At 48.8% G+C, this 16,813-nt stretch overlaps 26 non-coding genes and 1 pseudogene across 26 annotated transcripts; all 27 read right to left on the bottom strand.

Annotated features, from left to right (window-relative positions):
* Window positions 1-167: 167 nt before the first annotated feature.
* On the bottom strand, window positions 168-280 carry LOC142372712 (U5 spliceosomal RNA). Its single transcript, XR_012768306.1, has one exon. It is a non-coding gene; the product is annotated as a U5 spliceosomal RNA (small nuclear RNA).
* A 619-nt stretch (window positions 281-899) lies between these two features.
* LOC142366214 (5S ribosomal RNA) lies at window positions 900-1,018 on the bottom strand. Its single transcript, XR_012766746.1, has one exon. It is a non-coding gene; the product is annotated as a 5S ribosomal RNA (ribosomal RNA).
* A 364-nt stretch (window positions 1,019-1,382) lies between these two features.
* Window positions 1,383-1,573, bottom strand: LOC142368652 (U2 spliceosomal RNA). The gene has a single exon (XR_012767403.1). It is a non-coding gene; the product is annotated as a U2 spliceosomal RNA (small nuclear RNA).
* Window positions 1,574-1,878: 305 nt separating this feature from the next.
* LOC142372718 (U5 spliceosomal RNA) lies at window positions 1,879-1,991 on the bottom strand. Its single transcript, XR_012768307.1, has one exon. It is a non-coding gene; the product is annotated as a U5 spliceosomal RNA (small nuclear RNA).
* Window positions 1,992-2,605: 614 nt separating this feature from the next.
* On the bottom strand, window positions 2,606-2,724 carry LOC142366284 (5S ribosomal RNA). Its single transcript, XR_012766773.1, has one exon. It is a non-coding gene; the product is annotated as a 5S ribosomal RNA (ribosomal RNA).
* A 364-nt stretch (window positions 2,725-3,088) lies between these two features.
* On the bottom strand, window positions 3,089-3,279 carry LOC142367388 (U2 spliceosomal RNA). Its single transcript, XR_012767081.1, has one exon. It is a non-coding gene; the product is annotated as a U2 spliceosomal RNA (small nuclear RNA).
* A 305-nt stretch (window positions 3,280-3,584) lies between these two features.
* LOC142372723 (U5 spliceosomal RNA) lies at window positions 3,585-3,697 on the bottom strand. The gene has a single exon (XR_012768308.1). It is a non-coding gene; the product is annotated as a U5 spliceosomal RNA (small nuclear RNA).
* Window positions 3,698-4,311: 614 nt separating this feature from the next.
* On the bottom strand, window positions 4,312-4,430 carry LOC142366339 (5S ribosomal RNA). The gene has a single exon (XR_012766793.1). It is a non-coding gene; the product is annotated as a 5S ribosomal RNA (ribosomal RNA).
* A 364-nt stretch (window positions 4,431-4,794) lies between these two features.
* Window positions 4,795-4,985, bottom strand: LOC142367392 (U2 spliceosomal RNA). Its single transcript, XR_012767082.1, has one exon. It is a non-coding gene; the product is annotated as a U2 spliceosomal RNA (small nuclear RNA).
* A 305-nt stretch (window positions 4,986-5,290) lies between these two features.
* LOC142372730 (U5 spliceosomal RNA) lies at window positions 5,291-5,403 on the bottom strand. The gene has a single exon (XR_012768309.1). It is a non-coding gene; the product is annotated as a U5 spliceosomal RNA (small nuclear RNA).
* Window positions 5,404-6,017: 614 nt separating this feature from the next.
* Window positions 6,018-6,136, bottom strand: LOC142373331 (5S ribosomal RNA). Its single transcript, XR_012768456.1, has one exon. It is a non-coding gene; the product is annotated as a 5S ribosomal RNA (ribosomal RNA).
* A 364-nt stretch (window positions 6,137-6,500) lies between these two features.
* On the bottom strand, window positions 6,501-6,691 carry LOC142368658 (U2 spliceosomal RNA). The gene has a single exon (XR_012767404.1). It is a non-coding gene; the product is annotated as a U2 spliceosomal RNA (small nuclear RNA).
* Window positions 6,692-6,996: 305 nt separating this feature from the next.
* LOC142372735 (U5 spliceosomal RNA) lies at window positions 6,997-7,109 on the bottom strand. The gene has a single exon (XR_012768310.1). It is a non-coding gene; the product is annotated as a U5 spliceosomal RNA (small nuclear RNA).
* Window positions 7,110-7,723: 614 nt separating this feature from the next.
* Window positions 7,724-7,842, bottom strand: LOC142366406 (5S ribosomal RNA). Its single transcript, XR_012766808.1, has one exon. It is a non-coding gene; the product is annotated as a 5S ribosomal RNA (ribosomal RNA).
* A 364-nt stretch (window positions 7,843-8,206) lies between these two features.
* On the bottom strand, window positions 8,207-8,397 carry LOC142367398 (U2 spliceosomal RNA). The gene has a single exon (XR_012767083.1). It is a non-coding gene; the product is annotated as a U2 spliceosomal RNA (small nuclear RNA).
* Window positions 8,398-8,702: 305 nt separating this feature from the next.
* Window positions 8,703-8,815, bottom strand: LOC142372739 (U5 spliceosomal RNA). Its single transcript, XR_012768311.1, has one exon. It is a non-coding gene; the product is annotated as a U5 spliceosomal RNA (small nuclear RNA).
* Window positions 8,816-9,429: 614 nt separating this feature from the next.
* On the bottom strand, window positions 9,430-9,548 carry LOC142366467 (5S ribosomal RNA). The gene has a single exon (XR_012766828.1). It is a non-coding gene; the product is annotated as a 5S ribosomal RNA (ribosomal RNA).
* Window positions 9,549-9,912: 364 nt separating this feature from the next.
* Window positions 9,913-10,103, bottom strand: LOC142367402 (U2 spliceosomal RNA). Its single transcript, XR_012767084.1, has one exon. It is a non-coding gene; the product is annotated as a U2 spliceosomal RNA (small nuclear RNA).
* Window positions 10,104-10,408: 305 nt separating this feature from the next.
* LOC142372745 (U5 spliceosomal RNA) lies at window positions 10,409-10,521 on the bottom strand. The gene has a single exon (XR_012768313.1). It is a non-coding gene; the product is annotated as a U5 spliceosomal RNA (small nuclear RNA).
* Window positions 10,522-11,135: 614 nt separating this feature from the next.
* Window positions 11,136-11,254, bottom strand: LOC142374849 (5S ribosomal RNA). Its single transcript, XR_012768820.1, has one exon. It is a non-coding gene; the product is annotated as a 5S ribosomal RNA (ribosomal RNA).
* Window positions 11,255-11,618: 364 nt separating this feature from the next.
* On the bottom strand, window positions 11,619-11,809 carry LOC142367407 (U2 spliceosomal RNA). The gene has a single exon (XR_012767085.1). It is a non-coding gene; the product is annotated as a U2 spliceosomal RNA (small nuclear RNA).
* A 305-nt stretch (window positions 11,810-12,114) lies between these two features.
* On the bottom strand, window positions 12,115-12,227 carry LOC142372752 (U5 spliceosomal RNA). Its single transcript, XR_012768314.1, has one exon. It is a non-coding gene; the product is annotated as a U5 spliceosomal RNA (small nuclear RNA).
* Window positions 12,228-12,841: 614 nt separating this feature from the next.
* LOC142366534 (5S ribosomal RNA) lies at window positions 12,842-12,960 on the bottom strand. Its single transcript, XR_012766843.1, has one exon. It is a non-coding gene; the product is annotated as a 5S ribosomal RNA (ribosomal RNA).
* Window positions 12,961-13,324: 364 nt separating this feature from the next.
* On the bottom strand, window positions 13,325-13,515 carry LOC142368531 (U2 spliceosomal RNA). Its single transcript, XR_012767370.1, has one exon. It is a non-coding gene; the product is annotated as a U2 spliceosomal RNA (small nuclear RNA).
* A 305-nt stretch (window positions 13,516-13,820) lies between these two features.
* Window positions 13,821-13,933, bottom strand: LOC142372758 (U5 spliceosomal RNA). The gene has a single exon (XR_012768315.1). It is a non-coding gene; the product is annotated as a U5 spliceosomal RNA (small nuclear RNA).
* Window positions 13,934-14,547: 614 nt separating this feature from the next.
* LOC142366589 (5S ribosomal RNA) lies at window positions 14,548-14,666 on the bottom strand. Its single transcript, XR_012766851.1, has one exon. It is a non-coding gene; the product is annotated as a 5S ribosomal RNA (ribosomal RNA).
* Window positions 14,667-15,030: 364 nt separating this feature from the next.
* LOC142370393 (U2 spliceosomal RNA) lies at window positions 15,031-15,206 on the bottom strand (annotated as a pseudogene).
* Window positions 15,207-16,813: the final 1,607 nt, after the last annotated feature.

Here is a 16,813-nt window from a genome sequence, read left to right on the forward strand (position 1 = left end):
GTACAACTTTGCACTCCCGCCCGCTCCACTGAGCACCGTTCAAACAACAACAATTTAGCGCTCCAGGCTTTGAACATGGGCACGGTCTCAAGAAATAAGGTGACTCTACTCCGAGAAGTCACTTGGCACAGCAAGAAGATTTCCTTTGCACAGACAGAATGGGCTTCACCCGCAAAGGTAAAGCCTTCCAAAAATAGAAACAACTCATTAATGCTGCTCTCCACGGAAGTCTTTAGTAAAAGGCGAAAGACTTGTACGTTATGAAGAGAAACCAGAGTACGAGTATTTGACACTGCGGGAGCAGTGCATCAGGCTAGTTGGCATAGCCACCTTCCCCACGGTGAGCTTTGCTTGGTTGAGACGCTGGCTCCTCGGCCGACCAGGTAGGAACAATCGGGCCCTATTCAATGGCTGCTTTGTCTTTTACTCTGTGCAAAAGACTAGGGGTCTTGAGGCTTTGTTCTGACCGCTCATTGGGTGTAGAGGTTTTTTTCAAGCAATTCTCCCAGTCGGCCCAATCCCAGAGCCATCTCAAAGTGGAGTTCACTTTCACTCTCTTTTCGCAGACTAAAAGCCAGAGTTTTATCTCAGAAGCTAAGCAGAGTCGGGCCTGGTTAGTACTTGGATGGGGAGACCGCCTGGGAATACCAGGTGCTGTAAGCCTTTTGGCTTCTCCAGGCGCATGCAGTTTGACTGCGTCAAATGCAAAGGCAGTCCCTGTTTGACTTTTTGGAACTGCTCCTTTGTCAGGACAAAGTTAAATGTATGAGGATCAAAGGCAACCATGACCTGGGACACCTTAGCAGATCCAGGATCAGCAAGATGGATCACAGGGTGATCAACAGATGTTTCAACAAAAGACATGCAGAGAGAAGAGAAGAGAAGAGAAGAGAGAAAAATGCTTACAGCACCTGGTATTCCCAAGCGGTCTCCCATCCAAGTACTAACCAGGCCCGACCCTGCTTGGCTTCCGAGTTCGGACGAGATCGGGCGTGTTCAGGGCGGTGTGGCCGTAAGCCACAGTCCCCGTGACAAATATGTGTTACATAGGTGCTGGAACCATACGTTGCCCCTATTTTACCAGAGAGTTGGCTTGAGAGGCTGATGTTGAGCCTGCACGTCGACTTCCCTGATGTGATTGTTCTCTGCAGCTGAAAATGGGACTCTCAGATAACTTAGTGTGTGTCTGTCAAGCTCCTCTGTTCTCTGTGTGTAGTTTGGTGTTCATGGTCATACAGAGAAACCAGGGAAGCTCAATCCCACGACGTGCTCATAAACTGCGTCTTTTCTAAAGATTATAGTTCCATTTTAGAAGTCAGAATACAATGGCTCCCTGAAACTACCACCATGTACCGCTGGTTTTGTTATTTCACAAGAGTTGGGAAGAGTGCACCGTTCCCGGCGGCACTGCAGTACCGGGTCGATGCGTGGAGTGAGCGGAGCAAGCCCCTTTTTCAACCCCTGTGCCTAAAAATCCATTTAATATGTAGTCCTCATATAGAGGACGTATCAGATATTAAACTGATAAGAACAGATACTACACTTGATCTTAGCCAAAAGGCCGAGAAGCGATAACCCTCCACTGTTTCACGTCCGAGAGCCCTTCCTGGCACAATGCGCACTTGTGGCGGTGCTCTTTTTTTGCCTACAAAGCGTCACTTTGCACCTCCGCCCACCCGCTGCAGTGAGCACTCTTCAGCCGTTTCAGATGGTACAACTTTGCACTCCCGCCCGCTCCACTGAGCACCGTTCAAACAACAACAATTTAGCGCTCCAGGCTTTGAACATGGGCACGGTCTCAAGAAATAAGGTGACTCTACTCCGAGAAGTCACTTGGCACAGCAAGAAGATTTCCTTTGCACAGACAGAATGGGCTTCACCCGCAAAGGTAAAGCCTTCCAAAAATAGAAACAACTCATTAATGCTGCTCTCCACGGAAGTCTTTAGTAAAAGGCGAAAGACTTGTACGTTATGAAGAGAAACCAGAGTACGAGTATTTGACACTGCGGGAGCAGTGCATCAGGCTAGTTGGCATAGCCACCTTCCCCACGGTGAGCTTTGCTTGGTTGAGACGCTGGCTCCTCGGCCGACCAGGTAGGAACAATCGGGCCCTATTCAATGGCTGCTTTGTCTTTTACTCTGTGCAAAAGACTAGGGGTCTTGAGGCTTTGTTCTGACCGCTCATTGGGTGTAGAGGTTTTTTTCAAGCAATTCTCCCAGTCGGCCCAATCCCAGAGCCATCTCAAAGTGGAGTTCACTTTCACTCTCTTTTCGCAGACTAAAAGCCAGAGTTTTATCTCAGAAGCTAAGCAGAGTCGGGCCTGGTTAGTACTTGGATGGGGAGACCGCCTGGGAATACCAGGTGCTGTAAGCCTTTTGGCTTCTCCAGGCGCATGCAGTTTGACTGCGTCAAATGCAAAGGCAGTCCCTGTTTGACTTTTTGGAACTGCTCCTTTGTCAGGACAAAGTTAAATGTATGAGGATCAAAGGCAACCATGACCTGGGACACCTTAGCAGATCCAGGATCAGCAAGATGGATCACAGGGTGATCAACAGATGTTTCAACAAAAGACATGCAGAGAGAAGAGAAGAGAAGAGAGAAAAATGCTTACAGCACCTGGTATTCCCAAGCGGTCTCCCATCCAAGTACTAACCAGGCCCGACCCTGCTTGGCTTCCGAGTTCGGACGAGATCGGGCGTGTTCAGGGCGGTGTGGCCGTAAGCCACAGTCCCCGTGACAAATATGTGTTACATAGGTGCTGGAACCATACGTTGCCCCTATTTTACCAGAGAGTTGGCTTGAGAGGCTGATGTTGAGCCTGCACGTCGACTTCCCTGATGTGATTGTTCTCTGCAGCTGAAAATGGGACTCTCAGATAACTTAGTGTGTGTCTGTCAAGCTCCTCTGTTCTCTGTGTGTAGTTTGGTGTTCATGGTCATACAGAGAAACCAGGGAAGCTCAATCCCACGACGTGCTCATAAACTGCGTCTTTTCTAAAGATTATAGTTCCATTTTAGAAGTCAGAATACAATGGCTCCCTGAAACTACCACCATGTACCGCTGGTTTTGTTATTTCACAAGAGTTGGGAAGAGTGCACCGTTCCCGGCGGCACTGCAGTACCGGGTCGATGCGTGGAGTGAACGGAGCAAGCCCCTTTTTCAACCCCTGTGCCTAAAAATCCATTTAATATGTAGTCCTCATATAGAGGACGTATCAGATATTAAACTGATAAGAACAGATACTACACTTGATCTTAGCCAAAAGGCCGAGAAGCGATAACCCTCCACTGTTTCACGTCCGAGCGCCCTTCCTGGCACAATGCGCACTTGTGGCGGTGCTCTTTTTTTGCCTACAAAGCGTCACTTTGCACCTCCGCCCACCCGCTGCAGTGAGCACTCTTCAGCCGTTTCAGATGGTACAACTTTGCACTCCCGCCCGCTCCACTGAGCACCGTTCAAACAACAACAATTTAGCGCTCCAGGCTTTGAACATGGGCACGGTCTCAAGAAATAAGGTGACTCTACTCCGAGAAGTCACTTGGCACAGCAAGAAGATTTCCTTTGCACAGACAGAATGGGCTTCACCCGCAAAGGTAAAGCCTTCCAAAAATAGAAACAACTCATTAATGCTGCTCTCCACGGAAGTCTTTAGTAAAAGGCGAAAGACTTGTACGTTATGAAGAGAAACCAGAGTACGAGTATTTGACACTGCGGGAGCAGTGCATCAGGCTAGTTGGCATAGCCACCTTCCCCACGGTGAGCTTTGCTTGGTTGAGACGCTGGCTCCTCGGCCGACCAGGTAGGAACAATCGGGCCCTATTCAATGGCTGCTTTGTCTTTTACTCTGTGCAAAAGACTAGGGGTCTTGAGGCTTTGTTCTGACCGCTCATTGGGTGTAGAGGTTTTTTTCAAGCAATTCTCCCAGTCGGCCCAATCCCAGAGCCATCTCAAAGTGGAGTTCACTTTCACTCTCTTTTCGCAGACTAAAAGCCAGAGTTTTATCTCAGAAGCTAAGCAGAGTCGGGCCTGGTTAGTACTTGGATGGGGAGACCGCCTGGGAATACCAGGTGCTGTAAGCCTTTTGGCTTCTCCAGGCGCATGCAGTTTGACTGCGTCAAATGCAAAGGCAGTCCCTGTTTGACTTTTTGGAACTGCTCCTTTGTCAGGACAAAGTTAAATGTATGAGGATCAAAGGCAACCATGACCTGGGACACCTTAGCAGATCCAGGATCAGCAAGATGGATCACAGGGTGATCAACAGATGTTTCAACAAAAGACATGCAGAGAGAAGAGAAGACAAGAGAGAAAAATGCTTACAGCACCTGGTATTCCCAAGCGGTCTCCCATCCAAGTACTAACCAGGCCCGACCCTGCTTGGCTTCCGAGTTCGGACGAGATCGGGCGTGTTCAGGGCGGTGTGGCCGTAAGCCACAGTCCCCGTGACAAATATGTGTTACATAGGTGCTGGAACCATACGTTGCCCCTATTTTACCAGAGAGTTGGCTTGAGAGGCTGATGTTGAGCCTGCACGTCGACTTCCCTGATGTGATTGTTCTCTGCAGCTGAAAATGGGACTCTCAGATAACTTAGTGTGTGTCTGTCAAGCTCCTCTGTTCTCTGTGTGTAGTTTGGTGTTCATGGTCATACAGAGAAACCAGGGAAGCTCAATCCCACGACGTGCTCATAAACTGCGTCTTTTCTAAAGATTATAGTTCCATTTTAGAAGTCAGAATACAATGGCTCCCTGAAACTACCACCATGTACCGCTGGTTTTGTTATTTCACAAGAGTTGGGAAGAGTGCACCGTTCCCGGCGGCACTGCAGTACCGGGTCGATGCGTGGAGTGAACGGAGCAAGCCCCTTTTTCAACCCCTGTGCCTAAAAATCCATTTAATATGTAGTCCTCATATAGAGGACGTATCAGATATTAAACTGATAAGAACAGATACTACACTTGATCTTAGCCAAAAGGCCGAGAAGCGATAACCCTCCACTGTTTCACGTCCGAGCGCCCTTCCTGGCACAATGCGCACTTGTGGCGGTGCTCTTTTTTTGCCTACAAAGCGTCACTTTGCACCTCCGCCCACCCGCTGCAGTGAGCACTCTTCAGCCGTTTCAGATGGTACAACTTTGCACTCCCGCCCGCTCCACTGAGCACCGTTCAAACAACAACAATTTAGCGCTCCAGGCTTTGAACATGGGCACGGTCTCAAGAAATAAGGTGACTCTACTCCGAGAAGTCACTTGGCACAGCAAGAAGATTTCCTTTGCACAGACAGAATGGGCTTCACCCGCAAAGGTAAAGCCTTCCAAAAATAGAAACAACTCATTAATGCTGCTCTCCACGGAAGTCTTTAGTAAAAGGCGAAAGACTTGTACGTTATGAAGAGAAACCAGAGTACGAGTATTTGACACTGCGGGAGCAGTGCATCAGGCTAGTTGGCATAGCCACCTTCCCCACGGTGAGCTTTGCTTGGTTGAGACGCTGGCTCCTCGGCCGACCAGGTAGGAACAATCGGGCCCTATTCAATGGCTGCTTTGTCTTTTACTCTGTGCAAAAGACTAGGGGTCTTGAGGCTTTGTTCTGACCGCTCATTGGGTGTAGAGGTTTTTTTCAAGCAATTCTCCCAGTCGGCCCAATCCCAGAGCCATCTCAAAGTGGAGTTCACTTTCACTCTCTTTTCGCAGACTAAAAGCCAGAGTTTTATCTCAGAAGCTAAGCAGAGTCGGGCCTGGTTAGTACTTGGATGGGGAGACCGCCTGGGAATACCAGGTGCTGTAAGCCTTTTGGCTTCTCCAGGCGCATGCAGTTTGACTGCGTCAAATGCAAAGGCAGTCCCTGTTTGACTTTTTGGAACTGCTCCTTTGTCAGGACAAAGTTAAATGTATGAGGATCAAAGGCAACCATGACCTGGGACACCTTAGCAGATCCAGGATCAGCAAGATGGATCACAGGGTGATCAACAGATGTTTCAACAAAAGACATGCAGAGAGAAGAGAAGAGAAGAGAGAAAAATGCTTACAGCACCTGGTATTCCCAAGCGGTCTCCCATCCAAGTACTAACCAGGCCCGACCCTGCTTGGCTTCCGAGTTCGGACGAGATCGGGTGTGTTCAGGGCGGTGTGGCCGTAAGCCACAGTCCCCGTGACAAATATGTGTTACATAGGTACTGGAACCATACGTTGCCCCTATTTTACCAGAGAGTTGGCTTGAGAGGCTGATGTTGAGCCTGCACGTCGACTTCCCTGATGTGATTGTTCTCTGCAGCTGAAAATGGGACTCTCAGATAACTTAGTGTGTGTCTGTCAAGCTCCTCTGTTCTCTGTGTGTAGTTTGGTGTTCATGGTCATACAGAGAAACCAGGGAAGCTCAATCCCACGACGTGCTCATAAACTGCGTCTTTTCTAAAGATTATAGTTCCATTTTAGAAGTCAGAATACAATGGCTCCCTGAAACTACCACCATGTACCGCTGGTTTTGTTATTTCACAAGAGTTGGGAAGAGTGCACCGTTCCCGGCGGCACTGCAGTACCGGGTCGATGCGTGGAGTGAGCGGAGCAAGCCCCTTTTTCAACCCCTGTGCCTAAAAATCCATTTAATATGTAGTCCTCATATAGAGGACGTATCAGATATTAAACTGATAAGAACAGATACTACACTTGATCTTAGCCAAAAGGCCGAGAAGCGATAACCCTCCACTGTTTCACGTCCGAGAGCCCTTCCTGGCACAATGCGCACTTGTGGCGGTGCTCTTTTGTTGCCTACAAAGCGTCACTTTGCACCTCCGCCCACCCGCTGCAGTGAGCACTCTTCAGCCGTTTCAGATGGTACAACTTTGCACTCCCGCCCGCTCCACTGAGCACCGTTCAAACAACAACAATTTAGCGCTCCAGGCTTTGAACATGGGCACGGTCTCAAGAAATAAGGTGACTCTACTCCGAGAAGTCACTTGGCACAGCAAGAAGATTTCCTTTGCACAGACAGAATGGGCTTCACCCGCAAAGGTAAAGCCTTCCAAAAATAGAAACAACTCATTAATGCTGCTCTCCACGGAAGTCTTTAGTAAAAGGCGAAAGACTTGTACGTTATGAAGAGAAACCAGAGTACGAGTATTTGACACTGCGGGAGCAGTGCATCAGGCTAGTTGGCATAGCCACCTTCCCCACGGTGAGCTTTGCTTGGTTGAGACGCTGGCTCCTCGGCCGACCAGGTAGGAACAATCGGGCCCTATTCAATGGCTGCTTTGTCTTTTACTCTGTGCAAAAGACTAGGGGTCTTGAGGCTTTGTTCTGACCGCTCATTGGGTGTAGAGGTTTTTTTCAAGCAATTCTCCCAGTCGGCCCAATCCCAGAGCCATCTCAAAGTGGAGTTCACTTTCACTCTCTTTTCGCAGACTAAAAGCCAGAGTTTTATCTCAGAAGCTAAGCAGAGTCGGGCCTGGTTAGTACTTGGATGGGGAGACCGCCTGGGAATACCAGGTGCTGTAAGCCTTTTGGCTTCTCCAGGCGCATGCAGTTTGACTGCGTCAAATGCAAAGGCAGTCCCTGTTTGACTTTTTGGAACTGCTCCTTTGTCAGGACAAAGTTAAATGTATGAGGATCAAAGGCAACCATGACCTGGGACACCTTAGCAGATCCAGGATCAGCAAGATGGATCACAGGGTGATCAACAGATGTTTCAACAAAAGACATGCAGAGAGAAGAGAAGAGAAGAGAGAAAAATGCTTACAGCACCTGGTATTCCCAAGCGGTCTCCCATCCAAGTACTAACCAGGCCCGACCCTGCTTGGCTTCCGAGTTCGGACGAGATCGGGCGTGTTCAGGGCGGTGTGGCCGTAAGCCACAGTCCCCGTGACAAATATGTGTTACATAGGTGCTGGAACCATACGTTGCCCCTATTTTACCAGAGAGTTGGCTTGAGAGGCTGATGTTGAGCCTGCACGTCGACTTCCCTGATGTGATTGTTCTCTGCAGCTGAAAATGGGACTCTCAGATAACTTAGTATGTGTCTGTCAAGCTCCTCTGTTCTCTGTGTGTAGTTTGGTGTTCATGGTCATACAGAGAAACCAGGGAAGCTCAATCCCACGACGTGCTCATAAACTGCGTCTTTTCTAAAGATTATAGTTCCATTTTAGAAGTCAGAATACAATGGCTCCCTGAAACTACCACCATGTACCGCTGGTTTTGTTATTTCACAAGAGTTGGGAAGAGTGCACCGTTCCCGGCGGCACTGCAGTACCGGGTCGATGCGTGGAGTGAACGGAGCAAGCCCCTTTTTCAACCCCTGTGCCTAAAAATCCATTTAATATGTAGTCCTCATATAGAGGACGTATCAGATATTAAACTGATAAGAACAGATACTACACTTGATCTTAGCCAAAAGGCCGAGAAGCGATAACCCTCCACTGTTTCACGTCCGAGCGCCCTTCCTGGCACAATGCGCACTTGTGGCGGTGCTCTTTTTTTGCCTACAAAGCGTCACTTTGCACCTCCGCCCACCCGCTGCAGTGAGCACTCTTCAGCCGTTTCAGATGGTACAACTTTGCACTCCCGCCCGCTCCACTGAGCACCGTTCAAACAACAACAATTTAGCGCTCCAGGCTTTGAACATGGGCACGGTCTCAAGAAATAAGGTGACTCTACTCCGAGAAGTCACTTGGCACAGCAAGAAGATTTCCTTTGCACAGACAGAATGGGCTTCACCCGCAAAGGTAAAGCCTTCCAAAAATAGAAACAACTCATTAATGCTGCTCTCCACGGAAGTCTTTAGTAAAAGGCGAAAGACTTGTACGTTATGAAGAGAAACCAGAGTACGAGTATTTGACACTGCGGGAGCAGTGCATCAGGCTAGTTGGCATAGCCACCTTCCCCACGGTGAGCTTTGCTTGGTTGAGACGCTGGCTCCTCGGCCGACCAGGTAGGAACAATCGGGCCCTATTCAATGGCTGCTTTGTCTTTTACTCTGTGCAAAAGACTAGGGGTCTTGAGGCTTTGTTCTGACCGCTCATTGGGTGTAGAGGTTTTTTTCAAGCAATTCTCCCAGTCGGCCCAATCCCAGAGCCATCTCAAAGTGGAGTTCACTTTCACTCTCTTTTCGCAGACTAAAAGCCAGAGTTTTATCTCAGAAGCTAAGCAGAGTCGGGCCTGGTTAGTACTTGGATGGGGAGACCGCCTGGGAATACCAGGTGCTGTAAGCCTTTTGGCTTCTCCAGGCGCATGCAGTTTGACTGCGTCAAATGCAAAGGCAGTCCCTGTTTGACTTTTTGGAACTGCTCCTTTGTCAGGACAAAGTTAAATGTATGAGGATCAAAGGCAACCATGACCTGGGACACCTTAGCAGATCCAGGATCAGCAAGATGGATCACAGGGTGATCAACAGATGTTTCAACAAAAGACATGCAGAGAGAAGAGAAGAGAAGAGAGAAAAATGCTTACAGCACCTGGTATTCCCAAGCGGTCTCCCATCCAAGTACTAACCAGGCCCGACCCTGCTTGGCTTCCGAGTTCGGACGAGATCGGGCGTGTTCAGGGCGGTGTGGCCGTAAGCCACAGTCCCCGTGACAAATATGTGTTACATAGGTGCTGGAACCATACGTTGCCCCTATTTTACCAGAGAGTTGGCTTGAGAGGCTGATGTTGAGCCTGCACGTCGACTTCCCTGATGTGATTGTTCTCTGCAGCTGAAAATGGGACTCTCAGATAACTTAGTGTGTGTCTGTCAAGCTCCTCTGTTCTCTGTGTGTAGTTTGGTGTTCATGGTCATACAGAGAAACCAGGGAAGCTCAATCCCACGACGTGCTCATAAACTGCGTCTTTTCTAAAGATTATAGTTCCATTTTAGAAGTCAGAATACAATGGCTCCCTGAAACTACCACCATGTACCGCTGGTTTTGTTATTTCACAAGAGTTGGGAAGAGTGCACCGTTCCCGGCGGCACTGCAGTACCGGGTCGATGCGTGGAGTGAACGGAGCAAGCCCCTTTTTCAACCCCTGTGCCTAAAAATCCATTTAATATGTAGTCCTCATATAGAGGACGTATCAGATATTAAACTGATAAGAACAGATACTACACTTGATCTTAGCCAAAAGGCCGAGAAGCGATAACCCTCCACTGTTTCACGTCCGAGCGCCCTTCCTGGCACAATGCGCACTTGTGGCGGTGCTCTTTTTTTGCCTACAAAGCGTCACTTTGCACCTCCGCCCACCCGCTGCAGTGAGCACTCTTCAGCCGTTTCAGATGGTACAACTTTGCACTCCCGCCCGCTCCACTGAGCACCGTTCAAACAACAACAATTTAGCGCTCCAGGCTTTGAACATGGGCACGGTCTCAAGAAATAAGGTGACTCTACTCCGAGAAGTCACTTGGCACAGCAAGAAGATTTCCTTTGCACAGACAGAATGGGCTTCACCCGCAAAGGTAAAGCCTTCCAAAAATAGAAACAACTCATTAATGCTGCTCTCCACGGAAGTCTTTAGTAAAAGGCGAAAGACTTGTACGTTATGAAGAGAAACCAGAGTACGAGTATTTGACACTGCGGGAGCAGTGCATCAGGCTAGTTGGCATAGCCACCTTCCCCACGGTGAGCTTTGCTTGGTTGAGACGCTGGCTCCTCGGCCGACCAGGTAGGAACAATCGGGCCCTATTCAATGGCTGCTTTGTCTTTTACTCTGTGCAAAAGACTAGGGGTCTTGAGGCTTTGTTCTGACCGCTCATTGGGTGTAGAGGTTTTTTTCAAGCAATTCTCCCAGTCGGCCCAATCCCAGAGCCATCTCAAAGTGGAGTTCACTTTCACTCTCTTTTCGCAGACTAAAAGCCAGAGTTTTATCTCAGAAGCTAAGCAGAGTCGGGCCTGGTTAGTACTTGGATGGGGAGACCGCCTGGGAATACCAGGTGCTGTAAGCCTTTTGGCTTCTCCAGGCGCATGCAGTTTGACTGCGTCAAATGCAAAGGCAGTCCCTGTTTGACTTTTTGGAACTGCTCCTTTGTCAGGACAAAGTTAAATGTATGAGGATCAAAGGCAACCATGACCTGGGACACCTTAGCAGATCCAGGATCAGCAAGATGGATCACAGGGTGATCAACAGATGTTTCAACAAAAGACATGCAGAGAGAAGAGAAGAGAAGAGAGAAAAATGCTTACAGCACCTGGTATTCCCAAGCGGTCTCCCATCCAAGTACTAACCAGGCCCGACCCTGCTTGGCTTCCGAGTTCGGACGAGATCGGGTGTGTTCAGGGCGGTGTGGCCGTAAGCCACAGTCCCCGTGACAAATATGTGTTACATAGGTACTGGAACCATACGTTGCCCCTATTTTACCAGAGAGTTGGCTTGAGAGGCTGATGTTGAGCCTGCACGTCGACTTCCCTGATGTGATTGTTCTCTGCAGCTGAAAATGGGACTCTCAGATAACTTAGTGTGTGTCTGTCAAGCTCCTCTGTTCTCTGTGTGTAGTTTGGTGTTCATGGTCATACAGAGAAACCAGGGAAGCTCAATCCCACGACGTGCTCATAAACTGCGTCTTTTCTAAAGATTATAGTTCCATTTTAGAAGTCAGAATACAATGGCTCCCTGAAACTACCACCATGTACCGCTGGTTTTGTTATTTCACAAGAGTTGGGAAGAGTGCACCGTTCCCGGCGGCACTGCAGTACCGGGTCGATGCGTGGAGTGAACGGAGCAAGCCCCTTTTTCAACCCCTGTGCCTAAAAATCCATTTAATATGTAGTCCTCATATAGAGGACGTATCAGATATTAAACTGATAAGAACAGATACTACACTTGATCTTAGCCAAAAGGCCGAGAAGCGATAACCCTCCACTGTTTCACGTCCGAGAGCCCTTCCTGGCACAATGCGCACTTGTGGCGGTGCTCTTTTTTTGCCTACAAAGCGTCACTTTGCACCTCCGCCCACCCGCTGCAGTGAGCACTCTTCAGCCGTTTCAGATGGTACAACTTTGCACTCCCGCCCGCTCCACTGAGCACCGTTCAAACAACAACAATTTAGCGCTCCAGGCTTTGAACATGGGCACGGTCTCAAGAAATAAGGTGACTCTACTCCGAGAAGTCACTTGGCACAGCAAGAAGATTTCCTTTGCACAGACAGAATGGGCTTCACCCGCAAAGGTAAAGCCTTCCAAAAATAGAAACAACTCATTAATGCTGCTCTCCACGGAAGTCTTTAGTAAAAGGCGAAAGACTTGTACGTTATGAAGAGAAACCAGAGTACGAGTATTTGACACTGCGGGAGCAGTGCATCAGGCTAGTTGGCATAGCCACCTTCCCCACGGTGAGCTTTGCTTGGTTGAGACGCTGGCTCCTCGGCCGACCAGGTAGGAACAATCGGGCCCTATTCAATGGCTGCTTTGTCTTTTACTCTGTGCAAAAGACTAGGGGTCTTGAGGCTTTGTTCTGACCGCTCATTGGGTGTAGAGGTTTTTTTCAAGCAATTCTCCCAGTCGGCCCAATCCCAGAGCCATCTCAAAGTGGAGTTCACTTTCACTCTCTTTTCGCAGACTAAAAGCCAGAGTTTTATCTCAGAAGCTAAGCAGAGTCGGGCCTGGTTAGTACTTGGATGGGGAGACCGCCTGGGAATACCAGGTGCTGTAAGCCTTTTGGCTTCTCCAGGCGCATGCAGTTTGACTGCGTCAAATGCAAAGGCAGTCCCTGTTTGACTTTTTGGAACTGCTCCTTTGTCAGGACAAAGTTAAATGTATGAGGATCAAAGGCAACCATGACCTGGGACACCTTAGCAGATCCAGGATCAGCAAGATGGATCACAGGGTGATCAACAGATGTTTCAACAAAAGACATGCAGAGAGAAGAGAAGACAAGAGAGAAAAATGCTTACAGCACCTGGTATTCCCAAGCGGTCTCCCATCCAAGTACTAACCAGGCCCGACCCTGCTTGGCTTCCGAGTTCGGACGAGATCGGGCGTGTTCAGGGCGGTGTGGCCGTAAGCCACAGTCCCCGTGACAAATATGTGTTACATAGGTGCTGGAACCATACGTTGCCCCTATTTTACCAGAGAGTTGGCTTGAGAGGCTGATGTTGAGCCTGCACGTCGACTTCCCTGATGTGATTGTTCTCTGCAGCTGAAAATGGGACTCTCAGATAACTTAGTGTGTGTCTGTCAAGCTCCTCTGTTCTCTGTGTGTAGTTTGGTGTTCATGGTCATACAGAGAAACCAGGGAAGCTCAATCCCACGACGTGCTCATAAACTGCGTCTTTTCTAAAGATTATAGTTCCATTTTAGAAGTCAGAATACAATGGCTCCCTGAAACTACCACCATGTACCGCTGGTTTTGTTATTTCCCAAGAGTTGGGAAGAGTGCACCGTTCCCGGCGGCACTGCAGTACCGGGTCGATGCGTGGAGTGAACGGAGCAAGCCCCTTTTTCAACCCCTGTGCCTAAAAATCCATTTAATACGTAGTCCTCATATAGAGGACGTATCAGATATTAAACTGATAAGAACAGATACTACACTTGATCTTAGCCAAAAGGCCGAGAAGCGATAACCCTCCACTGTTTCACGTCCGAGAGCCCTTCCTGGCACAATGCGCACTTGTGGCGGTGCTCTTTTGTTGCCTACAAAGCGTCACTTTGCACCTCCGCCCACCCGCTGCAGTGAGCACTCTTCAGCCGTTTCAGATGGTACAACTTTGCACTCCCGCCCGCTCCACTGAGCACCGTTCAAACAACAACAATTTAGCGCTCCAGGCTTTGAACATGGGCACGGTCTCAAGAAATAAGGTGACTCTACTCCGAGAAGTCACTTGGCACAGCAAGAAGATTTCCTTTGCACAGACAGAATGGGCTTCACCCGCAAAGGTAAAGCCTTCCAAAAATAGAAACAACTCATTAATGCTGCTCTCCACGGAAGTCTTTAGTAAAAGGCGAAAGACTTGTACGTTATGAAGAGAAACCAGAGTACGAGTATTTGACACTGCGGGAGCAGTGCATCAGGCTAGTTGGCATAGCCACCTTCCCCACGGTGAGCTTTGCTTGGTTGAGACGCTGGCTCCTCGGCCGACCAGGTAGGAACAATCGGGCCCTATTCAATGGCTGCTTTGTCTTTTACTCTGTGCAAAAGACTAGGGGTCTTGAGGCTTTGTTCTGACCGCTCATTGGGTGTAGAGGTTTTTTTCAAGCAATTCTCCCAGTCGGCCCAATCCCAGAGCCATCTCAAAGTGGAGTTCACTTTCACTCTCTTTTCGCAGACTAAAAGCCAGAGTTTTATCTCAGAAGCTAAGCAGAGTCGGGCCTGGTTAGTACTTGGATGGGGAGACCGCCTGGGAATACCAGGTGCTGTAAGCCTTTTGGCTTCTCCAGGCGCATGCAGTTTGACTGCGTCAAATGCAAAGGCAGTCCCTGTTTGACTTTTTGGAACTGCTCCTTTGTCAGGACAAAGTTAAATGTATGAGGATCAAAGGCAACCATGACCTGGGACACCTTAGCAGATCCAGGATCAGCAAGATGGATCACAGGGTGATCAACAGATGTTTCAACAAAAGACATGCAGAGAGAAGAGAAGACAAGAGAGAAAAATGCTTACAGCACCTGGTATTCCCAAGCGGTCTCCCATCCAAGTACTAACCAGGCCCGACCCTGCTTGGCTTCCGAGTTCGGACGAGATCGGGCGTGTTCAGGGCGGTGTGGCCGTAAGCCACAGTCCCCGTGACAAATATGTGTTACATAGGTGCTGGAACCATACGTTGCCCCTATTTTACCAGAGAGTTGGCTTGAGAGGCTGATGTTGAGCCTGCACGTCGACTTCCCTGATGTGATTGTTCTCTGCAGCTGAAAATGGGACTCTCAGATAACTTAGTGTGTGTCTGTCAAGCTCCTCTGTTCTCTGTGTGTAGTTTGGTGTTCATGGTCATACAGAGAAACCAGGGAAGCTCAATCCCACGACGTGCTCATAAACTGCGTCTTTTCTAAAGATTATAGTTCCATTTTAGAAGTCAGAATACAATGGCTCCCTGAAACTACCACCATGTACCGCTGGTTTTGTTATTTCACAAGAGTTGGGAAGAGTGCACCGTTCCCGGCGGCACTGCAGTACCGGGTCGATGCGTGGAGTGAACGGAGCAAGCCCCTTTTTCAACCCCTGTGCCTAAAAATCCATTTAATATGTAGTCCTCATATAGAGGACGTATCAGATATTAAACTGATAAGAACAGATTTTTTCTTTTGAAAAAATTTATTGACACTAATACATCACATTTTCATAAAAACTTCATATTTAAGACATATGTTTTACCCATGAATAAAACATCAATAAATAAGTGTAATCTGTATAACCACATTTAAAAGAACAATAAAACAAGTTTTTCGTGGGATATTACAGATAAAGTCAATGTCGTCTAAGGTAGAAGCTACATGTGAAGTAGTTCTCATACGAGTAGCAGTTTGTATTGAGTTTCTTTAAAAAGGAGTGCATTAGTTAAAATGCTCTCTTCCAAGTCCATTTTTTGTGCAGGGGCGCAGTGAGTCCCTACCCAGGGAAACTCATTTCGCTCCCCCAAACAGTAGGTCTCTCGGGATCCTGTCGTGGTGCTCAGAGGAGATCCCCACCCTGTTGCTCCTTCCCACCTGCCTCACCCGGAGAGCCAGGCCGTCGCTGCTTTGACCTTTTTGTGTGTAGCTCCGGCTCCTTCATCCGAATGGGCACAGAGGCGATTCTTCTTTGTGGATGTGTCCTAGGCCCGCCGCCTGCAGCTCCGGCCGCTTGAGCCGCCGCTGCGGCCATCCGGATCACAGCCACGGGGGGGATCTGCATGCGCTTCCTCACCAGCAAGTTCCTGGAGGTCCACATGGCGTCTTTGATGGCGGCTAGGGTGAGCCACTGCTTGGCAAAGTCATTCTTTTTTAATTTTTTTTTGGCTCACCCCATAGAGCACGAGTTGTGCTGTGAGGACCTCCCTTGCTGGCAAGTACGGGAATTGCAAGGAGCCGGCTGTTGCCCACTGGTCTGCAGCAGCGCTGCACTCCCAGAGCAGGTGCCTCACCGACTCGGGCGCGCCACAACCAGGTCGCGGGCAGGTTGAGATCGCTGACATGCCCCGGGAGTGCATAACGGACCTGACTGGGAGGATCTCATGAGCCACCATCCACGACAGGTCCCGGAGTCTGTTTGGGAGAGCGGAATGGTTGACGTTGCACCAAACTGTTGAGGGCTCGCCGAACGCGAGCCCACGCACTGGACTCACTGGTTCCCGCTCCTGCACAACAGAAATCAAAGAGCGGTGGTTTGTTAAAACATGCAACTCCTCTGCCTCCAAGTTAAAATGCTTTAAGAACGTCTGGATAAAAGCATAGGATGGTGGCAGGCTAAAAGACACAGGCACTTTTAGGTCGGTGGGTAAAATCTTCAGTCTTCTGAGGTAAGAACCCATCCAGAATCGTGTCATTGCTTTAGTTTTGGGGTTTCCGGATGGGTCTGTGGCCTGTAGGATGTGCAGTGTAGTGTATCTGCTTCCTAAAAACAAATAAAAATCAGGCACTCCTTTTCCTCCTTTCTCTTTTTGTTTCTTCATTACATCTCTCCTCAGTCTTTCCCACTTGGAGCCCCACAGAAAATAAAAAATGGCTCGGTCCAGGTCTAAAAGCACTTTTCTAGGTGGGATAAAAACAGAACTGATTAGTAAAAGCAAAGGTAAAATCACGGCTTTGATGATTAAAACCTTTCCTTCAATGGTCAGTCCTCTAAGTCCCCAGTATCCTAGTCTTTGCTTTACTTTCCCTACCACGTCTGGCCAGTTTGATGTCCCTCCCCCTTCCTTGTCAAAATTAATCCCCAGTATTTTCTGTT

This window comes from Odontesthes bonariensis, chromosome 2, assembly GCF_027942865.1.
Source record: "Odontesthes bonariensis isolate fOdoBon6 chromosome 2, fOdoBon6.hap1, whole genome shotgun sequence".
Classification (NCBI taxonomy): domain Eukaryota; kingdom Metazoa; phylum Chordata; class Actinopteri; order Atheriniformes; family Atherinopsidae; genus Odontesthes; species Odontesthes bonariensis.